General features: G+C 38.6%; 1 long non-coding RNA gene across 1 annotated transcript; it reads right to left on the bottom strand.

Moving 5' to 3' along the window:
• Window positions 1–1587: 1587 nt before the first annotated feature.
• Window positions 1588–27986, bottom strand: LOC108716321. The gene is made up of 4 exons (XR_001935652.2): window positions 27941–27986; window positions 12918–12997; window positions 10294–10365; window positions 1588–2027 (listed from the first exon to the last, which is right to left on the bottom strand). It is a non-coding gene; the product is annotated as an uncharacterized LOC108716321 (long non-coding RNA).

Here is a 27986-nt window from a genome sequence, read left to right as displayed (position 1 = left end):
ACAGAAGCAAAGTCCAAATAATTGGCACAGTTCACTAGACTTTTTTTCCATCAATTCAGAGTTGTTTTCTAGCATAATTGGAGAAGTGGAGCAAAACTTTGCAGCAGAGAATTTGGGGGCAAAGTTTTGTGCTATTTCGTTTTTAGATGCTCCTGCATCAACATGAATATGAAGTGGGTACCTCTCAAATTGCACAACAGGTTCAAGTAAGTGCAAGGTGTTGTCTAAAGCTGGCCATACATATGGAGATCTGCTTGAGGTTTCCAAACAGCATTAACCAACCGATGCAGTCCTCTATCCGACTGGATATTTAAGACCCGGAAATCAACATCTGGCTGACTTTCGGCCAGATATCGATCGGGGAAGCCCATTGGAGGCAGGCCCAGATTTGTGGCGAGGTCACAAAGGCCCGGGCGTAGGGTGGCAGAATTGCAGGGGTGTGCAGCTCCGCAGTGCTCCACATGTGCGCTTGCTGGGAGAGGTGTGTGGGCGGCAGGCACTAGGACCGCTCAGTCTCGCCACAGTCAGTCGCTAGGGTCGCGCGACTTAGGGGCAATAGTGCTGCAAATCCAGCCCTGATTGGAGGGCCCCATACACTGGGCAATAAGATGCTGACTTAATCTGCCGGCAGTTTATATCTGCTCTTGTATGGGGGCCTTAAATTATTGTTTTAATCTAAAAGGAAGCAGAATATTCTTCATGGGAGTTTAGGATATGTATCTGAAGGCTCCTTGTGTATTTGATAGCTACATACTATGATATGGCAACACATGCTAAATGTAAGCATATTAAAATATACCCATGGGAGCAAAATAGTCATTATGATTAAATATGGCTGTTTAGTTTTTTGGTTCTGGAAGGATGTACTCCTGTTTAAATCCAGGCATTCATTCAATTTAAGGAAACCACAAACAGGCTTCCAGACAATCTGATCAGATGAAACTCAGCTGTACAGTATATTATCTTCTGTCCAATTTCATAGGTGCCTCCTGCAGAGCTAACACAGTGTGATGGAGACTGGAGGCTTCATTAGAATTCCTCCGCTGATAGCTGATTATAGCATTACAATGTATCTAAAAAAAGTCATAAAAAGTGATCTTCACTGTAAAAGGTGTTTTCTTTTTAGTGGCTTATAACTTCAAAATAATGTTATTGTCAGTATCAAATATTTATAAGGCATCCATCTGGCAGAAACATTATCATTTATAAATTGTATTTGTAACTGTTAATACTGTATACAATGTGAATTTTGGGTTACGGTAGGTTTTATTGTAAGCAATGAACTGATATTGATAGCTCATGCAGTGAGCAAATGTGTTAGCTTCTTATTTGTGATGCATTGAAGAACTGGCATATTTTAATGTTTGATACAGAGATATCCATGGACTCTAATATTGTTTGCTACACAAATGACGCACAACAAAAATAAATGTTGCTCAAAATATTTGCAACAAAAACATTTCACAAATTTTTCATAGTTTTTCAGCGTAGGAAATGGGACAAATTCACTCATCACTATACAGAGCTACTAGAAAGATAATTTAACATGTCACATTTGATGTAAGCGACACAAATTGCTCCAGTGGGTCAGAAACAAAGGTGTCAGTTTATTACAGTGTATTAAAATTGTCTGCAAATCATCAGCTATTGAAATTTTTTAGTACCCAAATTATCCCAGTGTCTGAGTTTTCTAAAGAAAAATAGTCTTGCAGTAGCTAATTATGCAATTATGCAAAGGCAGAGGTACTTTGGATGGTGTTACACTACCTGTGGGGCATAAGCACTCATGGGAAGGGGCATTTATGGGAGCAATTCCTTTAACTGGACTTTAACATGTAGCATGGGCAAGTCCCTATGTGCAGATATTGTTATGTTGTATTAGATGCCTGTTGAATAATCCTTTTCTTAATAAAGTGTCTTCTTTAGTTGTGTCCATTGCAATCCATTAGGTGAGCATACAGGACAATTTAGTACCAGGTTTTTTTCTGATGGTCAGCAGGTAGATGCCCTATGCATTCTGTGTAATCCTGACATAGAAGAAGAACAAAAGGTTAGAAATGGTTTGTTATGTAATAGGAACGTTAACACAGTTTGCACCTTTTAAATGAATCTTTTTCATTTTGGTCAGTTTAGCTTACCTGCAGTGTATATGGCTATTTAGTGTGGATACAGGATCCAATATATGCAGGACTGTAGGGCTTAAGCATCTTTTTACTGAGAGGCACACAATAAACAAGAATATTTCTGTTTACTCCATATGTGTGTGTGTGTGATTCAGAATACTGATCACATACACAGTTATATCAGCAAACATATTACCATTAGAAAGCAAGGAGAATAGAATAGGCTTTGATTCTTTGCCAACCACTGCAGGGAGTCATGTAACTCCTGCAGTGCTGAGAGACACACCATAGATAACGGAGCCAGTCAGCCTGTATGGCAGGAGATATCTTATATAATCCTGACTGGAACATCTTGCATGCATATCAAACAGGTAGGAAGGGACCATATGTTTACATTTATAAACATACAACCAAAATGGGATATCAATGATATCGAACATCCTCACATTCAATAGTGGCAGTACATTGTTTCTTACAATAAAATAGTAATATGAAAGAACTGACCTTAATAAGTACTAAGTAGTGATGGGCGAATTTATTCGCCAGGCGCGAATTCGCGGCGAATTTGCGCGTTTCGCCGCCAGCGAATAAATTCGCGAAACGCCCGCGAAAATTCGCGGCAAAAATTCGCCGGCGTCAAAATTTTTTTTTCGAAAAAATGGGCGCCGGCGTCAAAAACGGGCGCTGGCGTCAAAAACGAGACGCCGGCGCCATTTTGCGAATTTTTCGCCGTTTCGGGAATTTCGCGCGAAATTCGCGGATTTTTCGGCGAAGCAAAACGGTGCAAATTCGCCCATCACTAGTACTAAGTATAGCTGACCAAATAATGCTGTTGGGTAGTGGGATATGGGTCATAATGTGTACTGTACTGTGGTGTGATGCACTGAAGGGTGGATATGAATTGTACCATATTGAAAGTTTCAACCAACACTGATAAAATACTTAGAGGCCTATTTATGAAAATTTGTTTTTGTGTAATTCTAGACTTTTTTTCTAGTTCCAATAAACTCACAATAAAAAATATGAATGTTACCTTATTTGTGAAAAAATCCACATGTAAAATTGTGGAAAAAATCTCAAATATCTCAAATTTGTGTTTTACTTCTAACATTAAGTGAGTTTACTAGTTTACTTTGGCTAGGACAACTCCAATTTCAGTTTTTTTTGTGTTTTGTTTTACTTTCAACAGTGCTACGTTTGTAGTATTTATTTAGGGAATACAGTGTATGGCCTTTACCTGTTGATATTAACCTTTGTTTAGCAGCTATCAGCTATAAAACTATATTCATTACCATATATATATATATGTAGCTTTGGGTTTAAGAGTGTATATTGAGGGATAAATAAGAGAAAAGGTAGGTAGCACCTCCCATTGATAGAGATGTGAAACAAAATGGTGGTGTGCAAGGTCGTAAATAATATATAGTGATAAGAAAAAAGAAAAAAGTATGACCCATATAATTGCACCTTCCCACCCTGCTTAGTTGAATTCCCAGAACAAAAAATAATAATAAAACGTAACTTTTATTAATTACATCCTAAAATTAATATGAGACAAATTGAGTATAAAGTGTGTATTAAAACCAAGGTTAGGTGAGGAAGCTGTAATTGACTCAAGGTCGACAGCTACTAGACGGTATTTGGAAGTTGGAATAATGATGTGGGTTTTTCAAACACAGTGGCAGTAATTAGCCCACATCTATCCCAACCGTAATGAAGTGCTGGTGGCCCACTGTGTATATACGTTCGGGTGGGATGTAGGGTACAGTTTGATACAGTATATTGTGGCAAGTGGATCTAAGTCCTGTGCCATAGACCTTATTTAGGCAGTGTGTCCCCGCTTGGATACATTCGTATCCGAGTGTGGTTATGTTGGAGCAGGAAGATTTAACATGCTCCAGCACGCACACCTTCCATAAGAATTGGTGCGTTGCTAAACGGGAGGCAGGAAAATCTGCCACATTAAATCTGCCTATTGCTTCTTAATTAGGAAGGCTGACAGATCGACCAGCATGGGGCTATTGTCTAATTTTGCTCCGATCGGTATAGCAGTGAGCGTCAACGAAGGAGGAGCAGAACCCCGTATTGACTTAGCTGCCGACTTGCTACCGAAGCCCCCTTCCTTCACCAGTACCTTAAGACGTTAGTGTGCCGGTTAGTCCCGCACCGCCTTACAGGTACTCTGAAACGCTGAACAGAGAGGTCCAGCTAACGGAGCGTTGCACTGACGTATCTTAGCAACCCGAACCTCCCTTCCACCCTTCCGTTTAGCACCAGTTTCCTTATTCTCCCGTCCCTACCTAACAGTTAAAAAAGAAGAAATTGCTCAAAGCGCCTGACGCGCGTTTCGCTTGCTCAACTGCAAGCTTTGTCAAAGGCTATTTTTTGGCGCTGATAGGGTGCAGGTTTAAATAGAGAGGCACATGCCCCTCAAAGTTTGAATTGGCCAATCTTGACACAGGGGGTGGGACTGTACATTACACAGTATGTCCACCCCATGCTTCTAAGGAGAACTTGTAATTAGTGTCATTTGGCATCAATAGTTCTAATACAATGTAACCAGACAGTAGCAAACTGGGGAATCTGAATGGTGAATTAGTAACATATATAGAAATGACTAGAAATATGTTACAAAGAGCAATCATCAAATACAATTGTAATCAGGGATTAAGTAATATAGGGATACAGACATAGCGACAGTATAGTGGGAAGTCAAATGAAAATATTCATGGTGATGCTTTCATTGAGACCCTGTGGGCTTAGAGTATTGATTAGGAAAATTAATTCACTTTCCTTGGAGAGAAGAGATGTCTCCAAGTCCCCTCCACGGATCCCAAGATTGATATTAAATAGACCAACCGCATGTAATCCCTTACTCATGCTGTTATGTTTATCCATGAAATGTCTGCTCACTGGTGGAAGTTTCTTATTAGCTTTTACCCAATCTGAGGCATTGTCAATGCTTGACACATGCTCAAGAATTCTTCTCTTAAAAGCTCGATTGGTTTTGCCTATGTACATTTTATTACATGGACAAATTAAAAGATAGATCACATTGGTCGTGTTGCATGAAAAGTAATGTGTCACTTTGTATGGTTTACCGAATCTATCTGTGACCTCTGTTAAATTGTGTATATACTTGCATGCTTTACATTTTCCACATGGAAATGAACCTGTTCTTCCAGGTTTTGTCTTATGTTTGGAAAAATGACTTTTAACCAAACGATCCCGTAAATTTGGAGCTCTACGGCTACATAATTGTGGACAGGAATCTATTGATGTGGCCAGAGTGGGATCAGTAAGTAATATATGCCAGTGTTTCGTCAGAATAGAATTAATCTCAGGCCATTGTCTGCAAAAAGTGCTGATAAATCTGGTGGGTTGCTCCAATGAATTATCAGATTTTTTTGTCTTATTCAGTAAGTCATTTCTTTGTGTGTTAAGTGCCCTAGAATAGGCTTTTTGGATTATGGAGTGAGAGTAACCTCTTGCTTTAAGTCTCTCTGTAAATTCTCTCGCTCTCAGTTTAAAAGGTAGCCAGATCTGAACAGTTCCGCCGTAATCTCAAAAATTCGCCAATTGGGATTCCCCTTTTGGTCGAGATTGGGTGATGGCTCTGAAAATGTAGTATGGAATTGGTAGCGGTAGATTTGCGAAATAAGTCTGTGGATATTGTACCATCTTGATTCAAAATCAATGTAATATCTAGGAAGTCCAGCTTCTGGTTACTGATCGTGTGTGTCAGCCTAATGTTTAGATCATTGTTATTCAGTACCAGCAAGAATTTCTCCAGACATTCCCGGCTACCGGTCCATAGGAAAACTAAGTCATCAATATAGCGAAACCAAGTGGCTATATATTGGGTAAATTGGGACATCTGATCTCCAAATACCCAGGAAGCTTCCCACCAGCCCATAAATAGGTTGGCATATGTAGGTGCGAATGCAGCTCCCATGGCAACCCCTCTTACTTGCAGATAAAACTTATCATTAAATACAAAGAAGTTGTGATTTAAGCAGAATTGGGTTAGTTCAGTCATGAAATCTATATACTGGCCATCCCAGTTGCTTTCAGTCTCCATGAAGAATCTAACCGCCTGTAGGCCATGTCTGTGGGCAATCGATGAATATAAAGATTCCACATCACAGCCCACCAAAAATGTTCCAGATTCAGTCTTGATGTCTTGCAATTTAGATAGCAAGTCCCCTGTATCACGAATGTATGAGGGAAGATTAATAACGAAATTCCTTAGTTTGGTATCAATATATTGACTGGCTTTCTCACATAGATTCCCATTCCCTGATACAATCGGACGACCAGGTGGTTTCATTAAATTTTTATGCACTTTAGGCAACATGTAAAAAGTCGGGGTGGTGGAGGAGGTGTTAATCAGGGCTTTATATTCACTTCTAGTCATCAGTCCTGTGTGGTAGCCATCCTCAATCAGACTGTTGTACTTTGTCCTAAATTTCTCAGTAGGGTCACAGTGTAATCTGTGGTAACAAGAGTTGTCATTCAATTGCTTAAGTGCTTCTGTCATATACAGTATGCGTGGCCAAATTACCACGTTGCCGCCCTTATCTGAGGGTTTGATAACAACATCGTCCCATTCGGAAATTTGTTGAATAGCCACCCGTTCCTCCCTAGTGAGGTTATCTTGGCCTTGCCTAGGCAAATTCAGAAAATCGTTCATGACCAACTCACAGAACACATTGACAGCGGAACTGGTGTGTCTAGGTGGCATAAAACGACTCTTTGGTTTCATAATGCCTATTGGTGTCATCTGTTCTGTCATTAGGTCATTGAGATCTGAAACTGCCTGATCAAATGTGCTTTGCTCATGGGAGGATGATTCTCCTAAATCATGTGGATTGAGAGGGCTAGGTATGCGTAGAAGGGGATTAATCGTGGATTGCATCTCAGCAGGTGTATCCTTATTGAAATATTTTTTGAGCAAAAGCTTCCTACAGAAAAGGAAGAGATCTTTATAGAGACAGAATGGGTTGATATCAAAGCTGGGTGAGAAGGACAGGCCCTTAGTTAATATCTGATTTTGAATATCAGTAAGGGCATGTTCACTCAAATTAATCACAGTTAATTTCTCTGTGTCCTTTTCCTTCTGTATTGTCCCCTCTCCCAATGGTTTTGACGCGGATATGCCCATCTCTCCCGATTTCTTAATTCCCTTCCCCCCTCTCCTAACCCTCTTCTTTCTTCTTTCTGGTATTACCAGACTGCTGTGAGGTTTCATCCTCTGATTTATCAGATAAGGAAAGATCGCTCTGCGAAGTCTGCCTTCTACTTGTAGCTTTACGTCCCCACTGAAAAATGGTACCAACTGAATAATCGTGCATGTCCCGAACAAATTTCTGTCTTTTCTTATCTATTGTATCCTGCACCATTCTATCAATCTCAATATTAACTCTGGACATACGTAAGACAAATTGTTCATTCTGGGAAAATTCAGACATTTGTTTTTCAATCTCGTTGATTTTACTTGTTAGGTTCTTGACTGTTTGGTTCTCATGTTCGCATGCTAGAGTTAAAAGTTGCATGGAGCATTTATGTAACGTATCCTCCCACCTTTTTCTGAAGCTATCATCGTGAACCTCAAAGGTAGGTAGAATTTTAATACGGAGGCCACGTGGTATGATATTATTCTCCATATATTTATTATATGTGGATACAGTCCACCATGATTTAGAGAGTTTGATTTGTTGTTGCTGATAGCTTCTAAGTGTAGCCCTCCAATTACAATCCTCTGCTGGAACAGCCCTGTCCATATTAGTGGTAACTGAAAACACATCTGACAGCTGAGTAGACCATTTATCAAAACGAGATTGTAAACTCGGTATTGGAGCGGCCATAATTACACAGCTAAATGTTAAGAGCCTAAATTAGTAAACCAATGTGTGCTAAACCCAGAAGCCCCAAATTTTGGGGAAAAGATTTAAGATAAATAAGAGAAAAGGTAGGTAGCACCTCCCATTGATAGAGATGTGAAACAAAATGGTGGTGTGCAAGGTCGTAAATAATATATAGTGATAAGAAAAAAGAAAAAAGTATGACCCATATAATTGCACCTTCCCACCCTGCTTAGTTGAATTCCCAGAACAAAAAATAATAATAAAACGTAACTTTTATTAATTACATCCTAAAATTAATATGAGACAAATTGAGTATAAAGTGTGTATTAAAACCAAGGTTAGGTGAGGAAGCTGTAATTGACTCAAGGTCGACAGCTACTAGACGGTATTTGGAAGTTGGAATAATGATGTGGGTTTTTCAAACACAGTGGCAGTAATTAGCCCACATCTATCCCAACCGTAATGAAGTGCTGGTGGCCCACTGTGTATATACGTTCGGGTGGGATGTAGGGTACAGTTTGATACAGTATATTGTGGCAAGTGGATCTAAGTCCTGTGCCATAGACCTTATTTAGGCAGTGTGTCCCCGCTTGGATACATTCGTATCCGAGTGTGGTTATGTTGGAGCAGGAAGATTTAACATGCTCCAGCACGCACACCTTCCATAAGAATTGGTGCGTTGCTAAACGGGAGGCAGGAAAATCTGCCACATTAAATCTGCCTATTGCTTCTTAATTAGGAAGGCTGACAGATCGACCAGCATGGGGCTATTGTCTAATTTTGCTCCGATCGGTATAGCAGTGAGCGTCAACGAAGGAGGAGCAGAACCCCGTATTGACTTAGCTGCCGACTTGCTACCGAAGCCCCCTTCCTCCACCAGTACCTTAAGACGTTAGTGTGCCGGTTAGTCCCGCACCGCCTTACAGGTACTCTGAAACGCTGAACAGAGAGGTCCAGCTAACGGAGCGTTGCGCTGACGTATCTTAGCAACCCGAACCTCCCTTCCACCCTTCCGTTTAGCACCAGTTTCCTTATTCTCCCGTCCCTACCTAACAGTTAAAAAAGAAGAAATTGCTCAAAGCGCCTGACGCGCGTTTCGCTTGCTCAACTGCAAGCTTTGTCAAAGGCTATTTTTTGGCGCTGATAGGGTGCAGGTTTAAATAGAGAGGCACATGCCCCTCAAAGTTTGAATTGGCCAATCTTGACACAGGGGGTGGGACTGTACATTACACAGTATGTCCACCCCATGCTTCTAAGGAGAACTTGTAATTAGTGTCATTTGGCATCAATAGTTCTAATACAATGTAACCAGACAGTAACAAACTGGGGAATCTGAATGGTGAATTAGTAACATATATAGAAATGACTAGAAATATGTTACAAAAAGCAATCATCAAATACAATTGTAATCAGGGATTAAGTAATATAGGGATACAGACATAGCGACAGTATAGTGGGAAGTCAAATGAAAATATTCATGGTGATGCTTTCATTGAGACCCTGTGGGCTTAGAGTATTGATTAGGAAAATTAATTCACTTTCCTTGGAGAGAAGAGATGTCTCCAAGTCCCCTCCACGGATCCCAAGATTGATATTAAATAGGGACCCTATGTAAATAGACAACAATAAAGTAAACTTGTGTGAGCCTTTTGTTCCCATTTTTATTTTGTTGTTTTTATTCTGACCATTGTTTACTAAATTACCAAGGGACAGATTTATCATAATGTGTTATTAGAACTCACTACAGAAAAATTCTCCCACTTTCCATTCAATCCTATGGGATTTTCCTAGTGGGAGAATTTTTCTGTGGTGAGCTGTAATCTCACATTTTGATAAATCTTCCCCTAAAACTGTATACTAAAAATTAATGCTCTGCATAACTTGCTGACACAATGCGGCCAATTTCTGAATGCTGAAACTTTTTGGCTCGAGCAATCAAGGAAATCCACCATGAGTTTCCATACTCATGCTAGGTTTCAGGCCAAAAAAGCTTGGCAGCTTTTAGGTGAAACTCATAGTGGTTTTCTTGATGATTGAACCAAAAAACTCATGCAATCATAAACAGATTACTATAATGATAAAATGTTTGTGTTTGAAATTTGGCAATATTGGAGATTTAATAGGATTGAGTGCCAAAGAATCCTGATGAATTAAATCTGAAACCCAAAAAATCCAGAAATGTCAAACATGATGCTCACAATTGACTTAAAATAATGTAATATTTGTGTCAATTCTGTGTATAACAGATTTTCACAGTTTTATGAATTATTTTCCTTTTCCATGAGCGATGGGGTGTATTGTACCTGTTTCCTGCTGTGCCATCTTTTGTTTACATATCTTTTTTAGTCGTATCTCAGAATCAGGAAATCTTATACCTAGAAAAGGGGGAAATAGTAAAATAAATAAAGATTAATAAAAAATGATAGGGGACTAAAGAATGCATGTCTAAACAAAAGGGCTATAAGCAATATCTTGAAATCATTCGATTCGCTCACCGCATAATTGTTATATGCAGTGAGCCAAGTTATTGCCAGGTTGTATTACCGGCTGGATCATATTTTTCTGAGTTCAAAGTTACTGTCAGTGTCGAACTTGGCTATCTAGGGAGCTCAACGGGCTATGACCTCAAGGACCTCCCTCCCTGTGCCACCTCTGAGAGTGGACCTGGGTCAGTGAGGCCTATTGAGTTTTCTCAGTATCCTGATGGCCCAGTCCAACTCTAATTACTGTATGTAGTTGCATTAGATAAATATATATACATACTCACAGAGTCATGTTAATATAAACACACACACACACACACACACACACACACACACACACACACACACACACACACACACACACACACACATATATATATTGTGACAGAGTGTTTGGAAAATACCACTGTCTTGCAGGAAAGTACATGGAAAAGAGTACATTTAGACTGCAAGATAGGTGTTGCAAAGGAATACTTGGCTCAGGTAGGGTTAATATTCCCTCTCAGCCAGGTAATTAAGTGGCAGCTGAGAGAGGATCTACCTGACCATGTAAAAGGGCTGTGTGAGCATAGCTCAAGGCTCTCCAGGGAAGTGAGGTGCTGTGAGAGACAGAGCTGGGCAGAAGGGTCTTTTCTGCCAGCAAGAGAGTTCCAGAGCTTGGAGCCTAAATCCCTTGTGGGGAAAGAAAGAGGAAAGGACTGGCAGAGGCTAGTGAGTCTGAATCCCAGGAGGGTAAGCCAGCAGGGCTGAGTGTGAAGCCCAAATACTTCAAGGTACAAGAGGGTGAGAGTTTCCCTTGATGGTGAGCGACCAGAGGGGGGAAAACCCTGAATGTTTTGCAGTGTATTTACTGAACTGTACCCTGCATGTTCTACAGTGAAGTTGAACTGTAACCTGAACATTTTTCTGTTGCCTTTTTGTTGGGAATGTCCAGTGCTTAATAAACCTGTGTTTTTGTCCTAAACCTTGGTGTCCCTGTCTCTAAGCTCCAAAATCCTACGCTACCTGCCTTCCAAACGCTAATTCCCCCATAAAAGCTGTCACAATATATATATAGGCCCAGATTTGTGGCGAGGCCACAAAGGCCCGGGCCTAGGGTGGCAAATTCCTAGGAGCCTCTCAGCCACTCTATAGGGAGCAGCAGGGACATGCAGCTCCTCAGTGCTCCGTTGTGCCTGTGCCCACCAGAGCACTGGGGGGGGCGGGTGCTAGGACCCCTAGGTCCGCCAATAGGACCACTCGGTAAAAATGATGGTTGATCCCAATGTTATTAATAGGGAAAAAAGATAAATATATAGGAAGACGGGTATTTTTTTCTGGAAAAGGTGGCAACCCTTCAGCCTAGGGGCGCCCGCCACTGAAATCCGCCCTGTAAATATATATATATATACCTTATAGACCTTAAAGTCACTACAACCTTGCATTTTGTACTTGTCCAATAAGTCATCTATGCCATAACCTTGCTGTGCACACGTAGAACCATTTGTGTTAAATCAAGTGAATATTCTATTCCTTAGTCTAGTGGCCACTTTCTTGTTCTTTTGTATGTGACAATATATCTCCTGCTATCTGTCTATAATGTCCTCTTTCCTTCCAGAAACATCTCTATATGTACCTTAAAAAGTATATTGATGTCAGAATAAAAATGTTTACACTGTGTAATATTGCATAATGTACAGTAGCTTTTGAAAGACACATTGCCACTTTTTTCTGTTTCCTTTCAGGCACATAACAGAGGCTCTCTCTTGCTTTATGGCCTGGATTCTACTTACACACTCCAGATAACAACCATTGTCCCATAAGACAAAGCAGGGTGGATTTCCCTTTATCTGAAAGGTTCGCTTAACATATTGTCTACACTGCTGCTTGAAAAATACTTTAATATAATAATATGAATGAAACAAATGAGAAATTCTAAATACAGTATGTGAAATACGAGGCACTAGTGTAAAACAAAATTATGGGTCTTTTATAATAAATATGATAACATATTATTATAATAATAATAATTATTTTAGGATACAACTACAGTATGTGCCGACAGTATCTCTTTTATTATTTCCATATAATACCAATAAGGAACAGTTTCTAATATCTTGTGTTTAGCTTTGTCTGTATATTGGACCTCAGTCCTTTTCAGGACCTTGCAGTGCTAAAGAGGATGTAAAAGCCTCACTTTGCGAGTATGTCAGGAAAGACAAACTGCTCAGCACTTTCAAAATACCTTTGTCATTAAAATGAGATGGTTTAAATTAGAAGAGAGGACATTGCATGTCACATCAGTTAATAGCAAATGCATATTGAGTTATTAACAAAGGAAATACAATATCTCTAATATGCTCTGGACACTCTTTTCATCTAAATGCTTAACTGATTCACACATTTGGTGCACAGATAAACTACATACACATTAACCAGATTCATTTTACAGTTCAAAGACTTACCTAATGCTGTAAAAATATGTTGGTTTCTCTTTAAACTTCCTGATGCTCCTCATCTACTTTGCGAGTAAGGTTCATGATCTCTTAGCAAAACAAACAGAAAACAATTAAACTGCCATTTTATCTGCTTGCTTGTCCTACTTTTTTCCCACAGCTTTATGAAAGTACAGGAACATAAAGGTTTACAAAGCTGAGCATCATCTTACAGCTTACGCTAAGAATAAATAATTATATATATATATATATAAATCTATTAAACAGAATGCCCCGTATAAAGGGGTTTCCCCATAATCTGGATCTCCATAACGTAAGTCTATTAAAAATCATTTAAATATTAATTGAACCCAATAGGATTGTTTTGCCCCAATATGGATTTATGCATCTAAATAACCATGAAGTACAAGGTAACGTTTTAATAGTACAGAGAAAAGGGAATTAAAAAAAATATTATTATTAAATTATTTGCTCAAAACTAAGTCTATGGAAGATGGTCTTTCCATAAATCAGAGCTTTCTGGACAATGGATCCCCTAGCTGTTTTACAGTATAAAGGAAATCATTGAACAGAAACTAGAATTATTTGCTTAATATGGACTCTATGAAGGAGATGGCCTTCCCATTATTCCGAGGTTTCTGGATAATGGGTTTCCATATAAGGGATCGCATACCTGTATACTGTATATTAGCATCAACAAGCACATTTATCTATTGGGTTTATTCTATTACTACAAATAGTTATCAGAAAGTTTCTGGTGAAGGAAAGGAAAGACAATTTAAAAAAGAAAAATCAAATGTGGCAACTCATAAGGGGTCATTTACTTACATATGTGCAGTGTTCAATTTCAAGTACAATTTCAGAACCTCCATGTTTTTTTACCAACAATGAAACATTTTTCCCATAATTCCAATGTCTTTGTGGCCAAGGGCTATGTGCCTGATGCAATTGGATCTGATGCATGAAAACAAATGCGTTGACATCAATTCATACATTCATCTTAAATCTAATTCTTTAGCAAAAGAGTGCCAGCATTTTATATTTGCACAACTCTTTTCTAAAAAGTTAGGCAATAAGTCTAACTTTAGAGGAGCCAGGGCCTTCACCAGGGGAAGCAGAAATCCCACATTGGTACCTTTACTAGTGATCCCATCCATCTTCAGCCAAAGGGGCAAATTTAGTAAAGGGCACTTTAGTGACTAACGTTGGTGAAAATTCTGCAGATTTATTAACGGTCACTGGCATAACTTTGCTAGCGAAGTAGACTCTAGCACTACTTAGCATTCCTACGCCAGATGAAGTTTCGCTCTGGCGAAAGAGCGTTACTTCACAAATTCACGAAGATGCAGATTATACTGAACGTGTTACCTCTTGCGCCAGACTTACCTTCACCACCTCAGACCAGACGAAGTGCAATAGAGTAGATAGGACTTCCTCAAAAAATAGTTCCAAAGTCCCAAAAAATGCTGGCGACTTTTTAATTTCTCAGGGTGATAGGCTGCAAAAGATCGTAATTTATTTTAGGGTACCCGGTTTCCCCCCTACATTTCCTTGTGTAGTGTAATGTATTTGCTGCAACATATACATTCATTGAAATTTAACTTACCGCCATATGCAAATTACCCAACGCTAGTGCAACTTCACTTTGCTTGCCGAATTAACTCAAGCGAAACTTTGCCATCCTTCGGCGCCCTGGACGCAACTTTGCATTTTAGTGAATTTTCACCTGGCGATGTGAGCAAAGCTGTCGCTGGCAAATTTCCGGAGGTTAGTGAATTTACCCCCAAGTGGAGAAGAGGCATGTGCAGGGGGTTAAAAAGGTGTGTTGTGTCTGCCACCTCAGACATGAGTAGTAGATGCACCCACTTAGAGCAGCATGGTGTATCTGTTTTTTTATTTCTTTTTACAAATGCAATATTCTGCCTGTTTTTGTGTTTCGTACTACAGGGCAATTTCTAAAGGAAGCTTTATGTCTCTAAGGGCAATGGCTTCAGGGAATTTTAACTCAGAGATGTCAAGCAGCCCCATGTCATTAGGATAAAATGGATTTACACTGGGTACTTTGAGACTTTATTTCATGTTACCATTTAAAATGAATTCAGTTTTGAAAAATCCAAGGCTGGTTCATAATCACCCTAATGAAACGAGGTTACTTGATATCACTGTAGTACAGTCGTTGACATCAAGTTTAATGTAGATTGCATTTTTCTTTCTATAGTGACCCCTCTGTGCTCCGTTTCTATTCGTTGTAGTTGAGATCCCATGAAAACAATGAAACCTGCTACAGGTGATTATCTATAAGTTGTTTGTGCAGCATTTGCTAAAGGTCAGAGAACAGTGTACACTTCTCATAGTTACATTTAAGTGAGCATAAAGAAGAAGAAAAGTTCAACTGTTGCAAAACCCTCTACTTGTTGATTTAGAGGAAGGCAAACAAAAGGAACGATAGGTATCACTCCTGACACTAAAATAGCAATTAAACACCCTGGATTACGAACTACTGATTTTGATTTATTTGTCCTAACTACGTAAGTCCTTACAAAAATAATTTATTTCTCATTTACTAATAGAGGTAACAGGCCATGTTTGTTCCCCAACAATGAAGCATTTTCAATTCCAAACAATCACAACCTTTGAGGCAGACATCTAGGGGCCTATTTAAGATTGCTCATGCTTTTTGGCACACACAATCTTTAAGTAAACTCCAGGTGAGTTTTTCGGGCTGAAAAAGCTCTGCAATTTCCATAATTATACCCAAACTGCCTTTTGGAATGAAGCAGCTTTTAGGTTTCTTCAAAGCAATCTTAAATAGCCCCCCTTAGTGTAATGTACACGGCTTCCTGCGCATTATATACTGTATTATTCTTTTACAAGCTGGGCAATGAATAAAAGGCCTGCTTGGTTGCTGTTGACAACTGCACTGCAGCTTAGCACCTATGTTCGCTTTGCTATTGGTTTTGGCTCATAAACCTGACCCTGTGCTGCAACCTTGGGTGTTTTGTTTGTATTAATAAGCAAAAACAAATGCAATAAATGTTCTATGGAGAGTAAAGAATGACCCAAAGATTGCACCACCCCATTTGTTATTCCATGAATCCCATGAACAGAAACGTAAAACTTAACCTTTATTGGTATGTATTAAAATGACCCAAGGGTGAAAACCAAAAATTAGGAGGAGCACATTATTTGCTGGATTATGTAGTATATCCCAGATGCTTAAAGATTGATCGTGTTCAAAACTGATGAGATCATATAAGAAGCATCATAGTGGGGATTAGCTACATTAAGTCATGTGAGTTAGATCAAAAGGCCCATAGTAGTCGCCCTCAGTTACCCAAAGGGTTAATTCACTGATGAGTGCGAAATTGTACAGGTTACAACTACTTGTCAGATAGAATTGAAGCGTGGACATCACTTGTATAAGCTCTTATCCACCAGCAATATATAATGAGGTAATCTATGTTAATTAGTTGTACTCTGCATATAAGATATGATAATATTGTCATATTTGTACTGTATAATTATGCAAATAAATACAAACCTTTATTTGTAGGTTACATCATCTCTTAACTGAATGAATATATATTCATTACAAATGTTATTTTAAGTTTTTAGGTTATTTATATATGTATTGCCATTGAAAGCAGTGTTTGTCTGTGCCTTTCTATCCTCTGCCCTAGTGGCTCTGGCTTTTGAAACAATGTAAGACAAGCCAACAACTGACAGACCTGTCTTGATGGAGGAGACTGGCTTTTGCAGCATTGTTTAAAAAGTAACAACCAGCTAAGTTGCTAAGTTAAGTAAATGCTGCTTTTAATATCAATTGATTTACAAGTAACTCACTTAAATGTTTTAATACATTTATAATGGAAAGTTGCTTAGAATTATATTTTCTTTTATTAGGCACATTTTAAATTTGGGGTTGATTTGCTCTTTAGGGTCTGGCCACACAAGCAGATTCGGGAGATTAGTCGCCCCAGCAACAAATCTCCTCTTCTTCGGAGGGGCGTCAACACGCACACGCGGAGCTTCGTTTTTCATAGTCGCCCAAAGGCAGTTCGGGGAGATTGTCGCCACGAAGAAGAGAAGATTTGTCGCTGGGACAACCAATCTCCCTGAATCTGCTCGTGTGGCCAGAACCTTAATGTTTACTATGCCACAAGCTATTACCCTATTAAACCATATTGTCTGTACTATACTAAAACAATCTGCAACCTTGCTAAGTTACTGTAATCATTACTTACAGTACATATATCACAATTATTACATTTAAGCAAATAATGGGCTTGATCCATTTTAAATAATGCAAATGTTAAAAAAGCATACTGACAGACAAAGACTGAACACATAATAGGTTTAGATTCTTGTAACAAGGTTTAACTTTTAGTATGATGATGTGAATGGTGGAATTCCTTCATAATCTGGAATTGGAGAGGGAGCGGGGGTCATTTATAAACAGTGGGCACATTTTCACCTGGGCTTCCAGTGCTTAACCTGAAGCTGGCTGTAAAAAGTAATCACTGATAGGTTGCAATGGGTTACTGCCCAGGTGCAAATTTTCCCACTGTTTACAAATGAGCCCCAGAGAGAGCAGTTTCTATGTATTTTTAGCACCCTTAGTAAAAAAAAAAAAGTACTGGTGTAGCCCTATTAGGTGATGTCATACCATATATCTTGGTTACAGTCAAATTGGCACTGTTATGTCCTAAAAAGGGTCTGGGTTGAAATAAGTCTGGGTTGAAATAAAGGAAGGAGAATCTACAGAAGGAGTGACACAATGAGTATTAGCCAAATAAAAGCTATATTCTTATATAGCTGCTCTAGAAGCACAAGCTATTTAATGCTTTGTCCTCACCAAGAAGTGTGAGTAGGTGGGAAGACCCCCTAGAAGTATTAAAGATGGTGTCCTGTGCTGGGCTTGGACACATGGGCAATATTGCTCCCCATATAACTAATATTAAAGATATATAATTACAACATGAATACTATTTTTCCGATCACAAAATTGTATAAAACACATTACAACAACCACCAGTATTGATCAAGCCATAAATAAAGTCATAGTCCTTATTTAATCCACTGGATTGTAAATCAATCACAACCCCTTTTGGGGGGTAAAACTTGTTCAATAACTAAATATTTAAAATCCCTTGGGTATTAAAGGTACATTTCTATGATGTGATATTTGATCACAAATTATTTGTGTGGTTTACTCTATAAAGAGGAGACCACATGAACATCTGAGGGCATATACAAAGATATCAGTAGGATTTATAGGATTCTATGAAATCTGATCCCCCTATAGCGAGAATAGCTCGGATCAGATAAAGTCTGATGGTGTAGTTTGTTCAGGCATCTACATCCGACAGTCAATGTATTTCAATTGAAAAAAAAAGTTGGTCAGACACATTTTAAGTCATCAGATAAAGAGGCAGCATGCAGCGTTTGCATCCAACAGTCGTGTTGTGTCAGATGGCATGTAGTTTAGACATTAGATTTTTGTATCAGTCCATTATAGTTGACCCGTGCGACTACATCTGACTAGTAGGATGTGTTTTTTCGATCCAACACCATCCTTCAAAATCTCCTATGGAGTTTAGCCTTTAGATAACCCCTCTCATTCAATCTCACCTGTAAAATATTGAATGAGTCAACACAGTAATCACCCAGACAGAAAAACCAGACGAGTCCAAATAATTTCAGGTTAGATACAGGTAGGGCATACATGGGTTGATATGCTGCCAACTCCGAAATAAAGAAAACTATAGATACAGCGCTACCTGCATCATTCAGACATGCATGTTAGAGAGCACCAAGAGCACGGGCTGCAACAGGTCCCTGTACTTATCACCCTGCATCAGGAGATAAGGACTTGTACTCTGCAACTTGTACTAGATTTTGTTTTTATTTTACATCAGGGGCAAAGTAACACACACTTTGAATGGGTTTTAAGGGGTGTGCTTTTGGGCCCCTTGCACATTGCAGTTGCTCTTGCAATTATTTCCACATTATTACCCCTCCTATGTATTTCTCAGGATACAGTTGATTCAGTAATTTTGGGGTCCGACAGGCCTTTGCATCAAAAGCCACAAAGGACGAATCACACTCATGTCAATATTAACACCAGGTTCGGACTGGACTGCGGGGTGCTGGGAAAGTGCCTGAGATTTTGCGGCAGGGTCGGGGCTTGTGGGGACCCTGAGACAGCATCCACCCCGATGGGCCCTGGGCCCTCCAGTTTGACCCTGATTAACACTGTGCATGTTGATTCACTAGAAGTGACCACTCTGATAATGCTAGTTGCAACTTGTGCTCGATTCACAAATACATGAACATGCATTGCATGCAAATGCAATAGGAACTATATTGTGCGCAACTACAATAATGCTGCAATTCTCAGAAAAAAATCTGTATTGTGAGGGGAAAAAAATGGGTATTTATTGTCAACATGCTGCACTTTTGTAAAGAAGATTTACCCCCATATGTAATAAAAGGCACTAAGTTTGCCCAGTAGCAGTAACCTATAGAAACCAATAAGATGTTTGCTTTTAAACAGGGGACCAGCAAATCCTACCTGTTAATTTTTAGCTATGGGTTCATCACCTGGGCAAATTCAGTGCATTTTATTAGATAACAGCCCTTAAGTTCTTTTTCCACTTTTTAGTGGTAGTTTAAAATTATGTTTAAAAATTATTGTTACATTTTTGTTTAGGTTTTTTAGCCTGATAAAGATTTTGCAAGTGGCTAAACTTTTTTTTTAGGAATCTATGATATAGAATATGCTGGATTTTTAATGTTTTTTAAAAAAATGTGAGAAAACCCACCTTTTTGATAAATCAAATTAACTATGAGTACCCTCATAGTTTAAATCTTCCATCCCCTTAACCAGTTTAGTTGCACGTCTCTGCATTCTCTCCAGCTCATATATATCCCTCTTAAGGACCGGAGCATAAAACTGTACCTATAGGGACCTATAAAGTAAAATTATGTTTTCATCCCTTGAGCTTTTTTTATGCAAGACAGTAATTTATTTGCTTTACTGGCCACAGAATGACACTGACTGGAATTAGACAACTTGTTTTTTACAAAAAAAACCTAGATACTTCTCAATTAAGGAAACTCCCAAAACAATGACATTAAGGGGCAGATTTATCAAGGGTCGAAGTGAAAATTAAAAGTAAAAAAATTAGGATTTCAAGCTATTTTTGTGTTCTTCGAAAAAAATTTGACTATCGAAATTTATCTTTAAGACTTTGACTTCGACCATTCACCATCTAAAGCCTGCCAAATTGCTTTTTTTAGCCTTTGGGGGACCTCCTAGAACCAATTTGGAGTCATTTGGTGGACTTTGAGAAACCAAAATTTTTTGGGACAAATACTCGAATATTCAAATTCGATCGAATGAGCTAAAACTTCAATTCGAACGAGCCTATTCACCCAAAGTTAAAATCTTCGATTTTTTTCATACATTTCAATTGGTCTTTTACTATTCAAATTTCAAAGTTATGGGAGTTCAAAAAAAACTCCCATTACTTCAAAATTCGACCCTTGATAAATCTGTCCCTTAGTGTATATCTTGCATTTATATTATTTCTACCAAAGTCCATAACCTTGCATTTATCAACACTGAACCTCATTTTACAGTTTGCAGCCCAGTTTTCCAATTAAGACAAATCACTCTGCAAAGTGGCAGCATCCAGCATGGATCTGCACAATTAGTAGTTCTGCACAATTTAGTATCATCAGCAAAAATAGAATTGGTACTTTCAATGCCCATCTCCTTTGGCAGCACCTGTACTGGAATGAAATCAAATCACAGATTAAAACCACTCCAAAACAGACTGGGTTTGAATTTACTTACATAACTATGAATAAAACAGAATTCACATGCACCCAATATCCAGAGCTTCTTTTATAGTGCAATTTGCAATTATTTTATTTCATTACAAATAAACCTAAGGCAGGCCATATGAAGCTGTCACAAAACTATCAAACACAAGACATCCTCTGCACTCGACCCATTATCAATATATTAAGGACACTGGAACATTTTGTGCCTTAAGCTACTAAAAAATGCCTTACCCTTCAAGCAAAATGGGGATTGTTTGTCCATGTATTGCAATATATTTAAGATGGGCAATTATGTCTGGCCAGTCCTATCCTCACTTTCGTCTGTTGCTTCATTATACATTGTACACTTTATCTGCAACTTGCTTGCTTTCAAGGTTAAAAAACTCTCAAATGGCTGCCCTTTTATTGGCCACCACTGGGATCACCTGACCATAACTGGGAAGGGTGGAAGCTACAAAATGGAGCTGGTCACTGCCATAAACCATAGCAAAAAAGGGAAAGTTGTGCTCACCACTAATTTTTAAACTATTAAGCAGAGGTGCAATGAGGCTGTAACCACAAAATTCATACAAACAAACACAAGAGGACCTCTGCATTCAACCCATTATCAATATCAATATATTATCAATCTGTTACGAAACAACACATTGCTAGCATGTAATCCACAGCTCCAGATTATTACAAAAAAACACATCTTTATACACACACACAATGATCCATTCCACATGCACAATAATACCTATAACACCACACAAAACAACATAGTTATTACACAGAAATCATACTCACACTGGATAAACATATAAAATTTGAACACACGCACACACACAAACACTCACAAATACACATGTAAATATGTACTACGCACACAACATATATAGACCTTATCATATCCCACTTATGATGAGAATAAAGAGGTGTCTAAGGATGAGCATCAAGAGGTGTCTAAGGGACCCAGAAAGAATAATATTTCTATTTTATTTTCAAAGACATATATGTTATATATTTGCCCTTCTGGCTGTACTATTAAAGGACGAGGAAAGTCTAAAATAGAATAAGGCTAGAAATGCTGTATTTTGTATACTAAACATAAACATGAACTTACTGCAGCAAAAAAACTTATTAAAACAAATGATTTATGCTTTCAAAGTTGGTCACAGGGAGCTGTCATCTTGTAATTTTGTTAAACATCTTTACAAGACCAAGTCCATGCACATGCTCAGTGTGGTCTGGGCTGCTTAGGGGCCATCATAAATTATCAAAACAGCACAAATCAAATAATATCTGCCAGAAGCCGATACAGCAAGACTGATTCAGAATATGCAGACTGCACTGGGTCCTGTGTTGTCATGTAATCTAATGTGGATTTTATAGTTTTTGTATTGTTTTATACAAACTGTCTCCAACTCAGTGGCTGCAGCAAAATAATCCTCCCAGTTTATCTGTTTAAATCTGGATCCATGATCTTTGTCCCTGCTGCTGGCGTTAGAAACATTAAAGGAGATGTAAAGGCAAAAATAAAATCCAACACAAATCTTTTCACAGTCGCCGACTGCTCTACAGGGAAACAAAGCTGTTGGAGTTCTGACAGGCTGGGAAGTAAGGCGGGGGCTCCCTCTGCTGTTCATAAGTCTGATTGTTTCACTGCACAGCAGTTAGGGACTGTCTGACAATTCCTATCCACAGCAGTAAATGAAGGGAGAATTTCACTGCATACAGTCAGGTTTCTTATAAAAGAATATGTATATTGGAGATAGATTTATTTTTCATTAAAGAAAGTAAAAATGGGATTTTATTTTTTTGCCTTTACATGCCCTTTAAGAGAGTCTGCCTGTGACAAAATGTCCTTTCTTTTACTCTTACGTGCCGTTAGCTGGCTTTACACAATTGCGTCTAATCAAGCAAGTATTATCTAACTGTTACACCATTTATAGCCAAATTCGATGGTAAAGAAGTAGTTAACACAACCGCTGTTTCCCAGGACTCTTTATTTTTACACTTATTACTACAATAGCCCTTGAACGGTCTGTGTGTCAATGGTGGGCTGCTGCACGCTTGCCATTGTCTGTTTTTTTTCTGCTTTCTCACCATGGGTGTTCAAGGAGAAGATTTTCCTGCCCTCGTCAGTATGATAACCCAAGCACAGAACCCTGGAGTGAGAGGAGCCACGGGCCAGCCTCAGCTGCTACTTCTGTGAACTTCTTTGGCTGGGAAGGGACTGTAAATATAGGGAAGGAAGGACCCACTGAGCTGAAAGAACAAACTCTCTGGACCTGTCTGACATGAGGTCAGGAGGTCAGTGGAAGCTGGCGGAGGCAGTTTAGCAGATTGGAAGCTCGAGATCCCCCCTCCAACATCATTTACACAAACAAGCAGATGGCAGGTGTCAGTGGTGACAAAGAGCCATCTGTGCAGCGAGGACCATCCCTTCCATTCTCTCAGAGGCTACTTCATTAAATCTCCAACATCAGAGGCAGTGCTCTGCAGACTGCAGCCAGTGTGGGGGTCCTATTAACATCATTATTTTGCACCCTCTCTATAAGTCCTTTTTTTAGGCTGTTTTTAATTTTATGTCCTATCAGCATTCCTCGTCTGTGATTTTGCTTTTGCCAAACCAAAACTTTTTTTTACTCACTCCTATTGACTTTGTCATAATTATTTTCTTTCTTGTTTATGCTTCCCCCTCCCCATTCTTTATTGCTCTTATTCTTTGTTCTAATTGGTCTTTATTATTCACTCAACCCCTGCTATTATGTAACTATACCGTGTAAAGAACTTTCACCTGCCCAACATACAAATCTATAAGCAGAATAAAGCACTACTGTTCTCTCTGGGATTTTTTTTTGTTTGTTTTTAACCAAATTGTACCTTTGTTTTCCTTTGCTTTATTCAAAAGCAATGTAAAGCACTGGTCTGAATGCAGAATTTTGGAGGCAAATTGTTTAATTGAATTGGAAATAAAGCTTGGCAGCCATCCCACACAGCAGATGCCAATGATAACAATGGAATTTGCTGTTCTGTGTTCATTCATGTGGAACTTAAACTATTTGTAGGTGCCATATTGTCCCACAAGGTTCTAGGAGATTTTTATATTACAGCATGAATTTGCTTTTGCACAGTTAGATGAATATATTCAGCACATGTTTAAAAGAGCTAAACCAGAAAAATAAATATGGCTAAAAATGCCATATTTTATAAAATGAACTTACTGTACCAGCCTAAAGTTAAAGCTTCTCAATAGCAGAAATAATCCAGGACTTCAAATTTGTCACAGGGGGTCATTATCTTGAAAAGTGTCTGTGGGCTCAGTGGGCTCTGAGCAGTTGTTGAGAAGCTAAATTAAAGCTGGCCATAAACGTGCAGATTATTAGGCTATACCGGACGAACAAACTTCCATTCCAGCCTTCCAACCTGCAACTAATCATTCAGATTTAATATAATAGTTAAAGAACAAATCAGATGATATTCTGGCCATGACAGCAATCGTAGAAAGTTATGTCCGATAAAATTTAATTACAAGCTCCCATTGATATTTTGGCAATACATGCAGAGAAATTATGATTAGCCGACTGAAATCTTTTAACCTGTCTGATTGATTAAACGACAGATCGACGTGGTACGAAAAATGTCGGAAAGATCCACACACAGTCCAAAAATTGTACTAAACTTCAATTCGTATGACTATATATTTGTATCTATGGCTGTCAGGCTCTTTTGGAGACTTAAGTAGGAAGAGCAGTTAAAACTGCTGTTAGTGTACAGCTCGCAGGGTTAGACACGATGAGACAAAAGCGTGGTCGAATATCAGGCAAAGGGCCAATAGGCAGGCAGCAAGTAGTACGTAGTCAGGGACAGGCCGAGGTCAGAGGCAGGCAGAAGATAGTCGTATCGATAATCAGGCGGAAGGTCGGTAGGCAGGCAGAAGAGAATCGAAGTCCAAAGTCAGGCCGAGGTCGGTAACAAGAAAGCAAATCCAAGGGTAATCAGGAGACACCAAAAACGAGTACAAGCAAGGGAAATCACCAAGCACTGTTTGCTCTTGCTGACATCTATTTACAGGGACAAGTTTGGCGCCAAAACGTAATGACGCAGCGTTAACGCGCCCGCGTCCATCGCGACGCGCGCGCGCGCCTCCGAATGAACGGACACGCGCCCGCGCAAAGACGCACGCGCGGACGGCAAACACGCTGGACACGCTGCAGTTACAGGTAACTTACAATGGCCAGCTTTCAGGGTCATTGCAAATTATCAAGTAGAAAATGAGATTGGTCATAAATATGTAATAAAGTATATATATGCTGCAAGGCTGCTTATTAAATTATTATGCAAGTTGCAAATGTTTCTATCCTTGTATGTAGTAATTATTTGTATTAATTACTGATCAGTCTTATACAGTGACATTTATATTCTGTAGGGGGAATGTAATACAATTTACAAAGAGCAAAACTTTACAAATAAAAATTCGCTTGTCAGAATGTATTCTGCGTTAGGCCTGCTCTGGAGTTTTATTAAATATTTTGCCACAAAAAACGGTTTGTGATTGCAAAATTTTATTACAGACACTGTGAACATTTGCAGAAGTAGTTTGGTAGAAAACTTTGAGAGGAAGTTCTTGAGGTCTTAATCAGTCAAAAATGGCACAAACATGGTCGCTAACTGGCGCAAACGTCTTTGCAAACGTCTTTGCAAATGTTTTTTGCAATATCGAAGCGTATTACATTCCCCCTTATGTGTTCTATATTTTGAGTGGGTCCATAAGCTCAGTAAGTGACAGCAGCACAGAGTATGTGCAGTGAATCAGCAGAAAAGCAGATGGGGAGAAACTGGGGAATATTTGGAGGCACAGATCTTCGTTGCTGAAGGGCTGTGGTTGCCTTGGGTTGGTACAGAAGCCCAAAACATAATGTACAACATTCTAGCTACTTCTTTAGTCATCAGTTCTTCTTTGAATACACACAGTAACACACCTGTGGAAATACATGCTTTTGTCCAATAATATTTTATAATTGATACAAAATAGAGTTTTCATCTACCTAAAAGTTTAGCGATAATTCAGAGCTGCCATTTGTTTTGTATAACCATATAACAGTGTCAATTTATGTTTTGTACTAGTATTCTTGTCAAATCGGCAAATTTATTTTTGATCCAGGAGGTTAAGACATATATATGGAATAAAATAAATGCCCATGAACTTGTCAAATACATTGAGATGCACAGAATAGCCCCAGTGTGGGTGATTATGACTGACAAGTTCATGGATGAACACATTAACCAAGGGTGCATTATTTTTTTTAAATCCTAACCTCCAGTCTGGTGTGAAATTCAAGCTGGGAGCCTGACTAGAATACTAAAATGACACCATATTAGATTAGGTTCATAGTTTTGCACTTCAATAGACAGAGATTGGGGTGGGTTATGTGAACAAAAGTGACAATTGTATAATGTAGATCACTTTTTATTTAATTTAACTTGATGCAAAGTGGGAAAATTGAATTTCAGCATTTTGAATCCAAGGCATGTTCATACATACCAAGGGAAACACTCATTGTGTTTTGTTGGTTTGCTAGTTCTTATATATATTATAGCTAAAATCAGCAAAATAGTTATGAAGTTGCATCAGTTACGTGGGAAACTGCTAGTTACTAAATAAAGTATAATTGCGTCAAAGGCTGCTTAGGTAAAGGCTGTTCTAGATAATCTGCCTTATAGATGGTGCCTTTGTGGTTGCAAGTCTGTAGGCGTTAATGTATTAATTTTAAAGATTAAATATGCTCAGGAGCACAGAAAATCCTGGCTGCAGTAAAGAGAAACAGAAAAAATATTACAGCTTATGAGCACACATAAGTCATTACAAATGCTCCTAATTTTATTGAGGTGCATGTGTCCAAACACACTCCTGCATTTTCTCTTGGCTGCTAGAGCATCCATGAATGGTGCACAACTGCACCTACCGATGCTGGGGAATCCTGGAGTAACACTAACCAGAACCTGGCAGTAGTTCCAGGGTTCCCACAGCAGGTTGCGTCAAGAAGCATGCTAATAAATTAGATGAAAACACAATTTTAAACATGTGCTCCAGAAGTGACTTATCCTCCAATGCTAGATGTAACTTGCACCCTAATAACATCAGAATGCAAGTGCAATTGAATCCATTTTGATGCAGTTTGAAATATAATACAATTACTCTAGAGTTATGAGAAAAAAATGGCATTATTAGTCAAAGTTTTTAGTGGGAAAACTCGAAATCTTTGGTGGTTAAAATTTTTTATCCCAAAGCTGCTAGAAATCGAAAATTCGAAAATACGTCATCTCAAACCTGCCGAGGTTATGTAGAAGTCAAAGGCAGATGTCCCTGAAGTTGTTTCTTGACATTCGAAGAATTAAAGGTTTTCGTCCGATATTTGACGCTCGATTTTGTTCATGGATGAACGCATTTACCAAGGGTACATTATTTTGGTTGAACCCTAACCCCCAGTCTGGTCTTAAATTCAAGCTGGGAGCCTGACTAGAATACTAAAATGACACCATATTAGATTAGGTTCATAGCTTTGCACTTCAATAGACAGAGATTCACGTCGGTTTTGTGAACAAAAGTGACAATTGTATAATATAGATCACTTTTTATTTAATTTAACTTGATTCAAAGTGGGAAAATTGAATTAACAACTAGAATAACCTTTACTTGATAATTTAAAAAATTCAGGGTTTTCGCACGATAATCCGAAAAAGACAGATTTTCGCTGAGAAATTGACGCTCAACTTTGTTGTGACATTTTGTTGCTCCGAAAAAAGTATTGATGAGTTAAAATAGTGGAAGGCAATTTGGTCAGATTTGTTTTCATAAAAAAATAAATTCAAGTTTTAGTAAATGTGCCCCTGAAAGTAGCTAGAACATATACTAGTTGGAAAGTCTACTATACTATATGCATGATATAGAACTTGAACAGCAATTTTTAACATTTATACAGGAATTGGAATTACATCTATCTCCCATGAACTGAAAACAGAACAATCCTATTGGGTTTAATTATTCACCCTTGTTTTTCCTCATCATATTTACCAATTACTTTTTTTCCTGGATATTTAAACCATTCACATTTAAGGAAATTATTTTCAAGTTACTCTCCATCACTTTTATTGTAAAAAAACAATTAGAACAGATATTATAAGCATCTTATTACCTTCATTGCCTCCAAGCTCAGATTTGGATGGGGCGACAGATGAAAT

This window comes from Xenopus laevis, chromosome 5L, assembly GCF_017654675.1.
Source record: "Xenopus laevis strain J_2021 chromosome 5L, Xenopus_laevis_v10.1, whole genome shotgun sequence".
Taxonomy (NCBI): Eukaryota; Metazoa; Chordata; class Amphibia; order Anura; family Pipidae; genus Xenopus; species Xenopus laevis.
This window is presented reverse-complemented; position numbering and strand designations above follow the sequence as displayed.